The sequence below is a fragment of the Nanorana parkeri genome, unplaced genomic scaffold (genome assembly GCF_000935625.1).
Source record: "Nanorana parkeri isolate BGI_ZX_2015 unplaced genomic scaffold, ASM93562v1 scaffold1499, whole genome shotgun sequence".
NCBI lineage: Eukaryota > Metazoa > Chordata > Amphibia > Anura > Dicroglossidae > Nanorana > Nanorana parkeri.
The window spans coordinates 382267-396866 of NW_017307767.1; the positions used below are offsets into that span (position 1 = coordinate 382267).

The 14600-nt window shown below is 40.5% G+C and overlaps 1 protein-coding gene across 1 annotated transcript in view; it reads right to left on the reverse strand.

The window, feature by feature from the left end:
* Window positions 1-3666, reverse strand: part of LOC108798533 (G-protein coupled receptor family C group 5 member C-like) — a 44840-nt gene extending 41174 nt beyond the window's left edge. The window contains exon 1 of the mRNA XM_018570297.1: window positions 3480-3666. The gene's annotated coding sequence lies outside the window, so the exon portion shown is untranslated. The remainder of the gene's footprint in view (window positions 1-3479) is intronic.
* Between the last annotated feature and the right edge of the window lie 10934 nt (window positions 3667-14600).

Below are 14600 nucleotides of genomic sequence, written 5' to 3' on the forward strand. Positions count from 1 at the left end.
CCTCACATCTACCGTACATACAGTCTATAGAATGTGATTATTTACAGGACATTAGACCTCTGCAGAGGAGGGGGAGGGAGACTGGAAGGACCGGTCTAAGACCAAGCCAGCTCCAAAGATCAGGATAGATCAGATCAAGTATAACTGGGTTTTTTTTATTTTAGGACTAGCTCACCGTAGCACTGTAGCCCCACTGCAAGGATTAAGGAAAATTCTGCACAGAGTTCTGCTTTAACATATTTTTCATATTTAGATATTTTTATAATGCTCAAATTATCAAAATAAATTATAGATATTAACCTATATATTGGAATTTTTTGTGTGATTTTTGGGGTAATCAGTTTGTTACAATCATTTGTGGCATGCATAGCAGCAAATATTGTGTAGGTTACTTCACATTTAAAACTATTTATATACTAAGGCTGGGTTCCCACCTGGGCGTTCCAAATACAAGCGTTTTATGCTCGTTTTTTCAGCACGTTTTTACACTTTTTTAGTTCAGTGAAACTAATTTTTTGTTTTGTTATTTTTCCCTTTTTTCTCTATCTGTTTTTAAAAACATTTTAAACTTCCCGCCGGTTCCGCCACCCTGCGACGCGGACGCTCGCAAAAGAGGACACAGCCCCTACACGCGAAAAAGAAGCTCAAGTACTTTTTCGCGCGTAGGGCGCTTTTCAGCGCGACAAATCGCAAATATTGCGACAAATATCACTAATGCTGGGACAGTTTTAGAAATGTCCCAAAGTTGTAAAGATTAAAGCAGTAGAACATGCAATGGTTAATATAAGACCCTTTATTCAGTGGCCTTTGTCTTGTTTTTAAGCTGCCCATACATGCAAAGAATATTAGCATTCAAAAGCCAGCTTAAGCTTTCTTTACCGATGTTCAGACTGCTAGGGGACCAACAACTTTTTAGGCTGCAATACCAGCTTAGTTATCAAAACACAGGCATGGAAGATGCAGTCATTTGCAGGGTTATTCACGAAAGGGTGAAGAGTTTGGAGAAGGCAGGAAAAGTGAACAATCTAGGACAACATAGTTTAACTGGAAAGTGAGCTGAATGGGAGAATTTTTCCAAATCCGCTATGTTGTCGTAGATTGGTCACTTCTCCTGCCTTCTCCAAACTCTTCACCCTTTTGTGAATAGCCCTGTTGATGTTCACATGGACACATGTATCAAACACATGCAGCTCTTGTACAATCTTTTGCATTCCACACCTAAACAGCATGAGCAATTAGTATGGTCCTGGAGCATCTACATGTGGCAGACTTAGCCACTACTATAGATGCCAAACCCATTTCATAAACGTTTGTCTGGAGCTAGGAGAAGGAAATCTCTGGAATTTTTGGCATTGTGATCTACTTATGTTTAGGAAAAGTCTGCTAACACATACTGACACAACAAACAGTAAAATATATAGAGCATTACTACAGCACTGATATGCATGACTCCGTCCACTCTCCTGAACTGAGGAATAATCCTCTTATTTTGGGATGTATGATGACATGAGACATGTGAACACCTTCTGTTTTATGAAGGCTTTACTGTGCTATGCACTGATAAAGGTTTAAAGCAGAACTAAAGCCAACACTTTTTTTGAGTTCTGGGTAATGTAAGGGAGAGTTTTGACCCCTGTCAGCATTTTTGTAATCTGTGTCCCTTTGGGCATATTTCGCTTTACTTCTTGCCCGATAGTCACAACAAGAAGGTAAAGGAAATTCCTCCAAAGGAGGGAAAGCCTTGGTGGTCAGCAGCGTCACCAGAACTAGTGTCCCAATTGGAAGACTTCCCATCTATTCCTGTTCTGGTGACAATTCAAAATTTGGAATTTTCTGTCACTTTCACTCTCAGTGATAACGGTCACCAGGAATAATAGAGAGAGTGAATCGTCCCAACAGGGATATAGACAGCAATAAAACCTGACTAATCCCTCTCCACTCTATCCAAAGCTTAAAAAAGGTTTAGGACTCCAGTTGCCCTTCAATTATGAGAAATGCAGTTTCTTCTTGTGGTTCTTAAGGTTCCTTTTGTATGTTCTGATTTCCTAACAAAAAATAGTGGTTGGTTAAAAGGAAGCTGACCATGTTATCTGTACAGTGTGTATGCATGCAGTACATGTATTAGATTGTGAGCTCCTTAAGAGCGGAAGCCAGCGTGACTAGTCTAACAGGGCCATTCACAAAAGGGTGAAGAGTTTGGAGAATGCAGAAGAAGTGAACAATCTGGGATGACATAGCTGAACTGGAAAGTGAGCTTACTTAGAAAATGTTTCTGCATCAGCTATTTTGGCCTAGATTGTTCACTTATCCTGCCTTCTCCAAACTCTTCATCATTTTGTGAATAACCCTGTAGGTATTCTTTAAAGAACTACATAAATAAATTGTCTCTGTGGATTTTCCAACTTGCTAGAATTTTTTAGTGTTGGTTGAGTAATCATTTACCTTCCTCTACAATAAGGGTCAATCCTTTACTGTGTGTGCCAGTGCTCATAGCTGTCCAGTTTTAATCAAAACACTATGGTTAGTACAATGATGTGGCCCTATGTGAGATGACAGGCATATCCCATGTCATATCCCATCATTGTTGTGAAATCTGTTTAAGTAGTATTATTCATAAATCAAAAATACCCCTCCAAAATCAGTTTTCCTAAAGAGATCATACAATGATGTGAATTAGTTCAGCATGCTGGAAGAATTTAGCGATTGACACAATCTCTGTTGCTTTGCAGCGTTCCTTGTTTTTCCATGAAAACATACACTACCTCACTACAGTAAGACATGCTCGAAACTGGTGACCCTCGGATAATCTGTATATCACATTATTTCAAAATCATTATAAATAAATCAAAAATCCTATCAATAAAAAAGTAAATTATGCAAAAATCCTGCTTCCCAGACATTTTCTCTATATCGCTTTCATGTAAGCAAACCTTACAAACCAAATTGATTTTAGGCTTTATACCAAATGATACTGAATATAATTTGTAAGATATGTTGCAATTTTGTAAACAATCATACATTGCCATAATTGCCATAACTGCCACAATTATTTCACATGATCTGTGTAGTAAGTTACATTCACTACTATTTGGTAGAAAGCTGGCTTACTGCAGATATTCTCAGTCATGCTGTAACGCGGTAGAGAAGTCACCTTTGTATCACAGGCCAAAGTAACAAAACAAAGAAAGTTTAAATGATCCATAGTGTCTGTCGATTTACATTGTTTCTAAACAAATTGAGTTATTTACCAGGAAGTTAAATTAGGTGGTGGGTCAGGGTACCCAAACCGTTACAATACAGCAACTCTGAACCAAGGAAAAGAATTGTACCAGTAGAGTCCAACATTCTTTTCTTTGGTTCAAAATAGCTGTTTCTTAACACAAACAGAAGCACCTGGTTGCACAGTACATTTAGAGTAATTGTTTTAGAGCGCTTGCTTTCAAAAATAAGCACACAACTGCTACACTGTAAGTACTCACACATGCACGGAGTCTCTAGCTTGCTTGGTTGCTGTTTTTTTGCAGTCTGGAATTCTGCTATCAAGTGTTTGGATGAAGAGCAGACAAAGTATTAGAGCCCCCTCCTTTATGTGAGCAAGCCTCTAACAAGTGGAATGAGAGGACGCACCCTCCCAACAGAAAGAGGTGAGCACAGAAGGGGCTGGCCAGAGGATTCAAAGGGAATATCATTTATTCAACCTCCCCTCCAGTGCCCACACTGCTCTAGCTAGGTAATCTTGAGATGTTTGGCAGGCAGACACAGAATGATGTTAGAATGGAGAGCTAAACACACGGAACTGTGTTGAGCAACATTTGCAATACATTTTTTTATACTTCTTCTACAAAGGTATTTTATGCTTGAACGGTATGAGCAAACTGGAATCTGATGCTGGTCTGCCAACTCAGAGATAGATATTGACTCTGAGCTCAAAAACATATTATTATTATTATTATTATTGTTATAATACAGGATTTATATAGTGCCAACAACAGTTTGTGCAGCACTTTACAATATAAAGAAAATATTACAGTTACAATACAAGACAAGATGGTAAGGAGGGTCCTTCCTGTGAAAGCTTACAATCTAAAAACATAACAGCAAAGCATAGCTCCAACTAGCCCTCATTTGGAATTAAATCCCTCTGCCCCTTATTCCTCATCAAATGTCCATCTTTTAGCTCTGTTGTATAGATCTGTATGAATAAATGTGTTGTTTACAGCAAATTTGGCCATACACGTTATGCGAACCATACACTGCTAAATTTCTGTATACATCCGGAAATCTACACTGGTGGATCAAATCTTTCTGGACCATTCGATAATGCCATCAGAGACTTGTCGAATGTTGTCCGAAATTTCGTTGGATTTTCATTTTGACTTAACATTCAGTTTTGGAGTTTCCCCGAATGAAAACCACATTCACTGTTAGAATTCAATTTGTTGGAGAAAAGTCTACTCCTTCGACTTTTTTCATCACTTTGGTTGAAATTGATCATTGATTTGACCCCATCAACTATTAGAAAGTTGAACGAACATTTTGTGAACGATTAATTTTGAACAAACTTCTACTGGTGTATGGCCAGCTTCAGTCCCGCTGACTGGGTGAGAGAAATCACTTGATACCCCCATCCACACTCTAATGAATCCCATCTGCTTGCTTCTGACTACACACAGTTGTTGGAATACCCAAAGTGCTCCTTCCTGCCACTGGGAGGAGGACCATCTAGCTTGCTGCATGTCACATCAATGTAATGAAACAGCATTACATTTTCCATCAGGCAAATGCACCTAGTGCTCATTTGGATAGCCTGCCAGTCACAGGCATGGATAGCCGTGACAGACCAGGAGTCTCCTGGCCAGTGAGTCACAGAGCAAGGTTACAGGAAGCATGACAGACAAGAACAACTTACCTATGCAGATATGCAAAGACAAATTCTTTCAAGATATGAAAATAACTTTATACGCTTGCAAAAAGAAAATTCTGTCTTGAGATTAGATTTAGCATGTGTCAGTCTGGAGGTAGCTGTAAAAATCCAGGACATATTGCATCAAACATATATCCTGCTACACTGGCCACATATAAAATCCAAAAGTTAGGGAAATATTTGCCATAAACCCAACTCTTGAACTTAACTTGCAAACATTAATTTGCAGCAGCCAAAATTGAAAATTTAAGTGTTTAGCTATTCTTTGTGCAATATTATATACAGTATATAGCTCAAGCTGAGGCAGATAGATCCATAAGTAATCGGTAATTATGGAAACTGCAGATGCATCTTATCAGACAAATGCCTTCATCGATAAATGGGACACTTTTTGGTTGGAACACAACGTGCCTGTTGTATATCACACATAAGCCTCCAGATAAATGGCTCACACACTCTAATAGTTCTTTGGACCACCTTTAGCTTTGATCACGGTACCCATTTGCAGTGGCATTGCTCGGATAATCTTATCCAATATCACAACATTTATTTCCGTCCAGAGTTGCATTCATTTTGCGACAAGACCTTGTAGTGATGATGGGAGAGTCGGAACACTGCATAAAGTCTTCTCCAGCACATCCCAAAGATTCTTAATGGGGATAAGGTCTGGCATCCATGTGTGAAAATTTTGACTCATGCTCCCTGAACCTGATGAATCTGGACATTATCATCTTGGGCCATACCTATGCTATCAGGAAAGAAAATATCCATTGACAGAAAAACCTTGTCATTCAGTATATTCAGTTAGGTAGCTGACCTCATTTTTGGGGGCTATAACGTTGCTGAACCTAGACCTGAACACCTGAAGCAACCACAGATCATAACAAAACTAAATCCAAGTGGTAACTTTTTGGGGGGCCAGGCAGTGGATATTGAATTCCATCAGCTACATACAGTAGTATATACACTACATGCAGCCAGCATGGCAGAAATTCAACTGAATCATACAGTTGATACATTTTTGTGGAAGTAAAAAATGCATGTATGAGCACTAGCACATGATAACATGCAGCAATACACACTAAAGGCTTTTGAGATTTTAAGGAAAGCCAAGGGCAATGGGCTACCAGAGCAAATGATATAGGAGAGTAGATTAGAAAGCTAATTTCTATCTACACAAACACTTACCACTCTCCACTGAAACCCCTTTTATGTGGCCCTTTTATTATCATCACCTAATTGCATGTAAAGGTTTTATTTCACAGCAGCTTCCTTAAAATTGATCAATCTGGTGCCAGTTAAGCAAATGAAGGCAATTGTTTGCTTGCTAGGGTTGTGCATTCTCCTGCTGCACTTCAACAATAGCCGAATAAAACTATGCACAGAGGTGTTGCACTCCATCAGACACTATGCTTTAAAGAAAATCTAGACTGAGAAAATATGTTGGTTGTTATTGCTGAACTCTTCCTTTGCAAATATTAATTCTTTGGCTGTCATGTTAATCCAATAGCTTCAATATTTTCTGGGGCTCTATTCTGTATTGTAAATATTAATGCCAGTCACAAGAAGCATTTTTAGAAATAAAAGCAGCAATGCCAGCCTTTGTATTTTCTGAGCTCAGAATCCTTTAATTTAAACACGTGTTAGAAAAATACTTCAAGATATGAGATCGATATCCTGCATGTATGAGGTATATTTATATGTTTTCTCCAAAATTTGAAATCCCTATGAATATGTATCAATGCCTAAGTATATACATAATTTATCAAACACTTATTTTATTATACAAGCTGGCCATAAACAGAAAGATTTCTCATTGGATTCCACATAGAGTTATTGAAACAAACTAGTTATGATAAAAATAAAAATTGTATCAATGCTCAAAGATGCAAAACATTGCTATTTGAAAATCACGAGATCATCCAGAACATAATTTGCCATTTCAATCATATGTAAGCAGATTTACAATACAACGGGTCAGTATTTGTTTGTGATTGTTACATTAATAACATCCCTTGGTGAAACATGTGGTATTGTAATAAAATTATCAACATTTTGATTCCTTCTTTGTCAAATTCTTAAATCATTTAAAGGCATTAAGTTGTGCAGTTATTGGTCCACAAAATGATGGGATTGAAATTACCCACATCGAACCCAGTGGGAAAATCTGATCACTTTCAAAGATATTGCTGTCATTTCTTTACATTTTTGATTAAATCTTTCAATAAACTGTATTAAAGCCTTCAATGTATTGTCAAGTTTCAGCTTCATAGTCAACCAAATACTGGTGGTTGATTGAACTTGTGGGTGGTAGATAGCTTAGATTCCATTGGTTACTTGTGTCTGCAATTACAATTCCCTGCGGATTTAAAGTGGTTGAAATTGACTGGAAATTGCCATGAGTATGGCCAGCTTTAAGCCTATATCTGCAGATTTTCTATAGTCAGATGGAAAAAGTACAACAGATTCCTCCATCTACGATAAACTGTGTGCCGCTGGGTCAAGCTTCAGTATCTTGCTAGTCGGCCCCACTGGCCCTCAAAACACCTGAACATTGCCTGCATCCAATCAGATTGTTTAGGTATTTTAAGAACCAGCCGGGCCGACTAGCAAGATACTGAACCTTGGCCCAGTGGGAGAGTCCTCCATCCACACAGTTTAGCGTATATGGGGGAATCTGTTGCATGTTTTCCATCTGACAATAGAAAATCTGCAGATAATCTTTAGGTGTGTGGCCAGCTTTCAACAGAATTTTCCATCATCCTAGAAATCAGTTTGTTCAGATTTGCAAAATTCAGTCATTTGCACGTTTTCATTTTTTTTAGGCAGGTAAATAAATATTGCATTGGAATATTTTATATTTACATTACCAGTCAGCAAGTAGAGCTCTGGGCTACTTTTTCATGTTTTCCAATTTTTTATCATTTGCAGTATACATAATTTAATTGAAGACTGGGATTGTTGTCATATGAAATGTGCTGTCATTCTGTTTTCTGTCCAATGTATGGCTGTAGACAGACATCAACAGTGCTCACATAGCATAGTGGGGCGGCAAACATGATACAGAGTGCAGTGCTGGAGTATGGAGAAGGCAAGTGTGATAATAGTTAGGCCTGAACTATATGGAGAGAACAGGGGAGTTGTGGTGAACACCGTGCCACCCTCATTTTCCTCAAAAGAGGGGAAGCCACTCGGAACTGCAGCTGTAGCAGACCCGTAAGATCCCTGTAAAGCACTGTAGTAGCTCCTGCTACTATAGTGTTTTCCAGGGTCCCCATGGCCCTGCTAGGGAAAATGTATGTATACTTACAGTGTGACAAGCTGGGCCAAGGTAAATATAATAATTACAGCTGGTGTTAACCAAAACCAAATTCCAGCTTTTTTTTTTTTTTAGATTTCAATAGAGAAGGGGGGCTTAAGTTCTGTCTGTAACCCCAGAGGGGATGTTTCCTGTGACATCCATAAGAGTAATTGGGAAAAGTAGTTTGCACAGAACATGAAGGCACAAATAGGAAACAAAACTGCCAAAAATTCTAACCCTTCTTCATCTAATAAAAACAAGTTTTATTGTGCCTCTGTTGGACAGATTTTCCATCACTTTCTTCCCTGACAGAAAGTGAGAGGAAGTTTCCCCAACAGGGTCATAGACAATGAGAAACTGACAGAGGCTCTAACTCTTCCTGGCTCTATCCAAAATTAGATACAGTAAACTCTATGTTATCCGTTATTCAACTAATATGAACTCGCCTCTAACTGGCAAAAAGAAGAAAGAAGAAAAAACAAGAAAAACACTGTGCGCTCACTGTTCTGCTGATCTGCGACCTTCTAGGAGAAGGAGAGAGGGCTCTGCGGCTTGGGAAGGTAGAGAAACGGGCGAAAAGTGCTGTATTATCCTGGTATGGTATAGAATGGGGTATAGCATTAGTTAGACTTATTTTTAATAGTAACTCTTAAGCAACCAAAAATGAAAAATATAACTGGAAAGCCATGGTCATCTTATACGTACAGTGTCTGAAAAGAGAATTATAGCTTTATGTGAGTGTGACTTTTTACTTCTTTTTTGATTAATGCTTTGTCTGGCTTTGGGCAGTGATGTTTCTCGTGATGAAAATATGTTTTAGCTTTTTGACCTTGGTACAGCCTAAGCTTTTGAGGTTTAACTTTGTACTAAAAGACACTTACACTTGCACAGAACATGCAAACTTTTCAAAGCTTCCTCCTGCACAGATAGGGGCATATAAAAACCAAGCTTTCCTTATATAGCTCTCCAGGAGATGAGCACATACGATGGATTTAGTAAACTGTTCTGTAAAAATAGTTCAGACATCTACCAGAAAACCAGAGACATGGGAGTATAGCTGGCGTCTCTTGAGATTTGGTGGATATTCACTCCTGGACAATAAGAGTAAACGTCATTACCTCCTCTGTAGTTCTGGATAAACTCTCTCGTCAGCTCTTCTTTGGTATATCACAAAAGTTCTCTCACTATTTCCACCAAAGAATTGAGAAATTACAAAAAAATCTCCTATATACTTAACACTCAAAATGTATCTAAAAATATTTAAAATAAATGTCCTCATAGTTGGATTGTAAAGAAAAGAACATTAAGTTCAACAATAACAAAAAAGTATTTAAACCCATTGATCAAGAAAAAGGCCTAAAAACTCTTTATAGAGTGGTCCAAATTTCTCCAGTTGGGAAAATAATTCCTGATCCCATTTATACAAGTACATTTTGACATAAATTAGTATCTGTTTGTAAAGAGGACCTATTATGACTTTGTAGACCACAACACTGAGTGTCACTAATTTTCCATAATGCCGTTCTTCCTGGTTGGAGACCATGCATAGAACTGAGGCGGTCAACTATTTTGGACAGACACAGGACACACACATAAATCCCCAAGTCTTCTGAGCTCTTTCTCAAATCATACATCCAGATTAAGAGAAACACTTGCTCAAGTCACAGGGCAGTGACACTGAGGTTGTTCCAAACAGCACCTCAAGTCGATCACAGTGGACACAAAGGACACCTCGAGTCCCACTCACAGCCCTGATAGCCTTAACCTCCTTGGCGGTATGATTATGTCAGGAATTTTGTACCAAAAGCGGTACATTGTTTTTCATGAAAAAGGCCGCGTACAGCAAACGACGCCGCGGGCTCCCAGGGACAAGGTAAGTGTCACTTTTCTCTGCAGCCCCGAGTCTGGCTCGGGGTTTACCGCTCCTAGCATTGAAAATTAACCCCGAGCCAGACTCGGGATTATCGCCAGGGAGGTTAATTCCACTTGCTGCGTCATTGCCATAAGAAACTGACATGTTTCCAACCCCAACCATGGCCTCTTCCCCTTTTACACAGTCCCAAATGAATTGCTGATGTGAAGACAGGATGTCGAGTTGGAAATAATTAAATAGAAAAATAATCTTTACTAGCATTTACTAGCAGTAAATCGGTAAAGAAATACATTAAATATAAAAAACTCGCATTTAGTAAGTATAAAACAGAGGGGACAGTATCGGCATTCCAAAATTACAAATAAATTAATAAAATATGTAAACTGGCAGTGCGAGAGCCGAAGTTAGTAAAAAGAACCCCAAAAAATTATTTCAGTACATAAATAGTAAAAAGGGGAGAAAGGAACAGATAGGCCCAATAAAGGACATAAATGGGTCGCTACTCACAAGCGACAGGGAGAGGGTTGAGGCGCTAAATACTTTCTTCTCGTCGGTATTCACCAAGGAAACAGACGGGTTTAATGTACAGGATAAAACACATAATTTAACAGGAAATACACCGGAATGGTTGACTGAATCGGGGATACAACATAGGCTTAAATTACTAAATGCAAATAAAGCATTAGGACCTGATAATCTACACCCCAAGGTACTCAAAGAATTGAACAAGGAGATAACAAGACCATTGTTCCTCATTTTTAAGGATTCCGTAATGGCTGGTATAGTGCCAGGAGACTAGAGAAGGGCTAATGTGGTACCTATATTCAAAATGTCAAAATGTCAACCGGAGAACTATAGACCAGTTAGTCTGACATCCATAGTATGTAAACTGTTAGAGGGAATTATTAAGGACTACTTAGTGGAATTCGCCCGGGATCATAGTATAATAAGTGATGTGCAGCATGGATTTAGGAAGGATCGTTCTTGCCAGACCAATCTGGATGGTGGGAGGACAATGGACGTAGTGTATCTGGACTTTGCCAAACCATTTGATACTGTGCCACATAAACGCTTGTTATACAAGCTAAGGGGTATGGGCATAGATGAACTATTGTGCACGTGGATAGAAAACTGGCTGAAGGAACGTGTACAAAGAGTATCAGTTAATGGCACCTTCTCAGACTGGGCGGAGGTCATGAGTGGCGTACCCCAGGGTTCAGTGCTGGGTCCCATGCTTTTTAACCTATTTATTAATGATATAGGGGAGGGAGTGAGAAGTCATATCTCAGTGTTTGCTGATGATACGCAAATTGGGAGGGTAGTAGACACAGACTTAGACATTATAACATTACAGGAGGACCTGAAGAAAATCGGGGAGTGGGCAACTGTATGGCAGATGAAGTTCAATGTCGATAAATGTAAGGTAATGCACCTTGGAGCTAAAAATAGGCAAATGGACTACACACTTATGGGTATGCCACTAGGGAAGTCGGAAACGGAGAAGGATTTGGGGGTCATTATAGACCGCAGATTGAAGAACAGCTCGCAGTGCCAGGCTGCTGTAAACAAAGCTAGCAGAGTCCTGTCTTGCATTAAGAAGGGGATGTATTGCAGAGACAAATCCATCATTTTGCCTCTTTTAGATCACTGGTTCGGCCACATCTGGAGTATGCGGTCCAGTTTTGGTCACCAATACTCAGAAAGGATGTCCTTGATCTGGAAAAAGTCCAGAAGAGGGCAACCAAACTAATTAAGGGGTTCGAGGATCTGAACTATGAAACAAGGTTGTTAAAATTAAATATGTTCTCGTTGGAGGTTAGGAGATTAAGGGGGGACATGATTTTTATGTACAAACTATTCAAGGGTGACAGCAACCTCAGTAACAAACTGTTTACTGTCAGCTCTGTAACAAAGACCAGAGGGCACGAGCTAAAATTGGTGGAAAAAAAATTTCACCACAGAGGGCGCAAGGGGTTCTTCACAGTTAGAGCGGTTAGGGTCTAGAACTCGCTGCCACAGGAAGTGATTTCAGCTACTTCGGAGTGTGGAATTCAAGAGACTCCTTGACGAGTTCCTAGGAGACCAGAACATTAAGGGGTACAGGTATAGCTAAGAGAAAAATCACACATGGACTCGTATACACGCACACAACAGCTCATAAATGCATACACACAATAGGTTGGACTTGATGGACTTATGTCTTTATTCAACCTCAAATACTATGTAACTATGTAACTATTTAAGCATTTAGAAAAATAAAAACTAACAAGGGAAGACATTGGCATTTGTTCTTCAAAAAGTCACAAATCAACATATTCTTTTCAAATTGAATAATACTCCAGTGCATATATTATCTATCTTCTTTCAACACTTCAGTTGTCTCCAGGATGGGAGTATAGAACAACATCCCTGGGGAACATAGCAGGATACCGTGTTCCCTCAAGATGGGGAAATAACAATCCTGCCCCACTGCCCACTCACAGGTCCTTAATAGTCCTCTTTCACTAATACACTTAGAAAATTAGTTTCCATCTCTTCTATTTCTCTGCAGTGACCCACTCTGTCTAGCTCCTCTTCTCAATTTAAATTCGCGCCAACCTTCTTCACCTGGAATCTCAGCTTATTAAATGCGAGGGCCATTCTCCTGAAAGCATCCCTTACATATTGTCACATTCCTTAGGGGAGTCTGAGTTGACGAGGGCGGCCCTGTCTCACAGCTCCGCTCCCGGAGCACCTGGATTGGTTACAGGGGCGCCAGGGCACAGAGGGGCAAGGGTGCCAGAAGCCTGTTGCGTCTGCGAGATGAGATGAAGTGCGTAGATCCGGGCAGGAAGCAGGATGCGGATGCACCGAAGAGGATCCAGAAGGCTTTAGATCCGATGAGCTGAGGAAGCTGGAAGCAGAACACACAAGGCAGAAGGATCGTCAAGCAGGCCGAGGTCATCAACGAGCTAGCAACGTAGTACAAGGGGTGAGGCAGAATCAAGGTCAAAAATAAGCCGGGGTCTTCAGGGAGCAAGCAACAACAGAGGGTAGTCCAAGCCGGGTCAGTAACGGGTAATCAGGATACAGAAAATACAGGGACACAGAACACAGGAAGCTGACGATCTGACAGCATAGGAGGATAGCTGAACACAGCCTTTATAGCCCAGTTGGCGCTAATTGTTCAAACAAACACGCGCATGACGCGCACATACATGAGCATGACGCGCACGTACGTGCGCGCGTCCATGCAAAGACGCTGCTCCTATTATGGCTCTATGGTCCACAACAGGCGCATGCGCAGACGGCGACACTCGAACTCTGGCTCTGGCTTTCTGACACATAAGTAGATATTGTACATTGAGAACGAAATCCTGCCCTTGTTTAAACCTTCACTCCCCTTACTGCATCTGATGGAAATCAAAATCTCATATATAATACAATATAATGTGACAGTTATCTTTTATTGTAAATAAGTAACTATCTGGAATCGCCCTATTTGTATATATTTCCATTGTGTTTTGTATTTGTACAGAATGTGCCAGGTAATGTAACACATTGGGGTCTATTCACGAAGCTGCCGAGGGCAGCCGAGTGAATGACCGATCTGAAGTGAAGTGAGCCGAACACTGTTCGGCTATTCACTTCAGGCTGGTACGGCTAATTTTCAGCCGTACACCGGCTGAAATCAGCCGTACATCGGCTTGCTTTGTGTGGCTTCGGGTCGGCCGAACATGCTCAGCATGTTCGGATGAGCATATGGGATTGGGTCCCCAAATGTTTTTGTGGATTATGTCCCTATATTCCCGACCATGAGCCAGAGTACAAATTGATGGGGGTTTATCAAAGAAGTTCTCGATTTTAAACGGCACGAGACAAGGGTGCCCCCTATCGACTGGTGCCGTCACACTGCTTTGAAACCCTGGATTGCCCTCGAACAATGTTCTTCTCCCATTCCCCTTCATACACTCCCCTGGTGCCCTCAAGTACCCACCTTCACACCGTATGAAAAAACCAGGCTAATACTATTGTCCTTGAAGTCGTCCATCTGTAGTAGATACCAGGAATTGGGATATAAAATCCTAGCTAGGTGGTACCGCACCCCAGAAAAGCTGAGAGCGATTTTTCCTGAGATGAGCGGAAATTGCTGGCGTTGTGGCTCCTCCCCGGCGGGCATGCTGCATGTCTTCTTGTCGTGTCTAGCACTACAATTGTTCTGGACCCGTGTCCACGAGATTACTCAAAAATTCACAGACAATCAGATCCCCATGACACCTTCCTTCTTCCTCTTACACCACAACACACACTCCCTGAAGGGCTACAAAAAAACGGTCATTATCCACCTGATTAACGCGGCTCGGGCCTGCATCCCGGCCATGTGGAAGACAGCCTCCCCGCCCACATTACAACTGTGGCTCCGAAAGTTTCAGGACATTAGACACATGGAGGACCTTACCAGCTCCACGAAGGGGAATGGAGCCCGGTTCAATACTACATGGTTCTGGTGGGATGAATATACC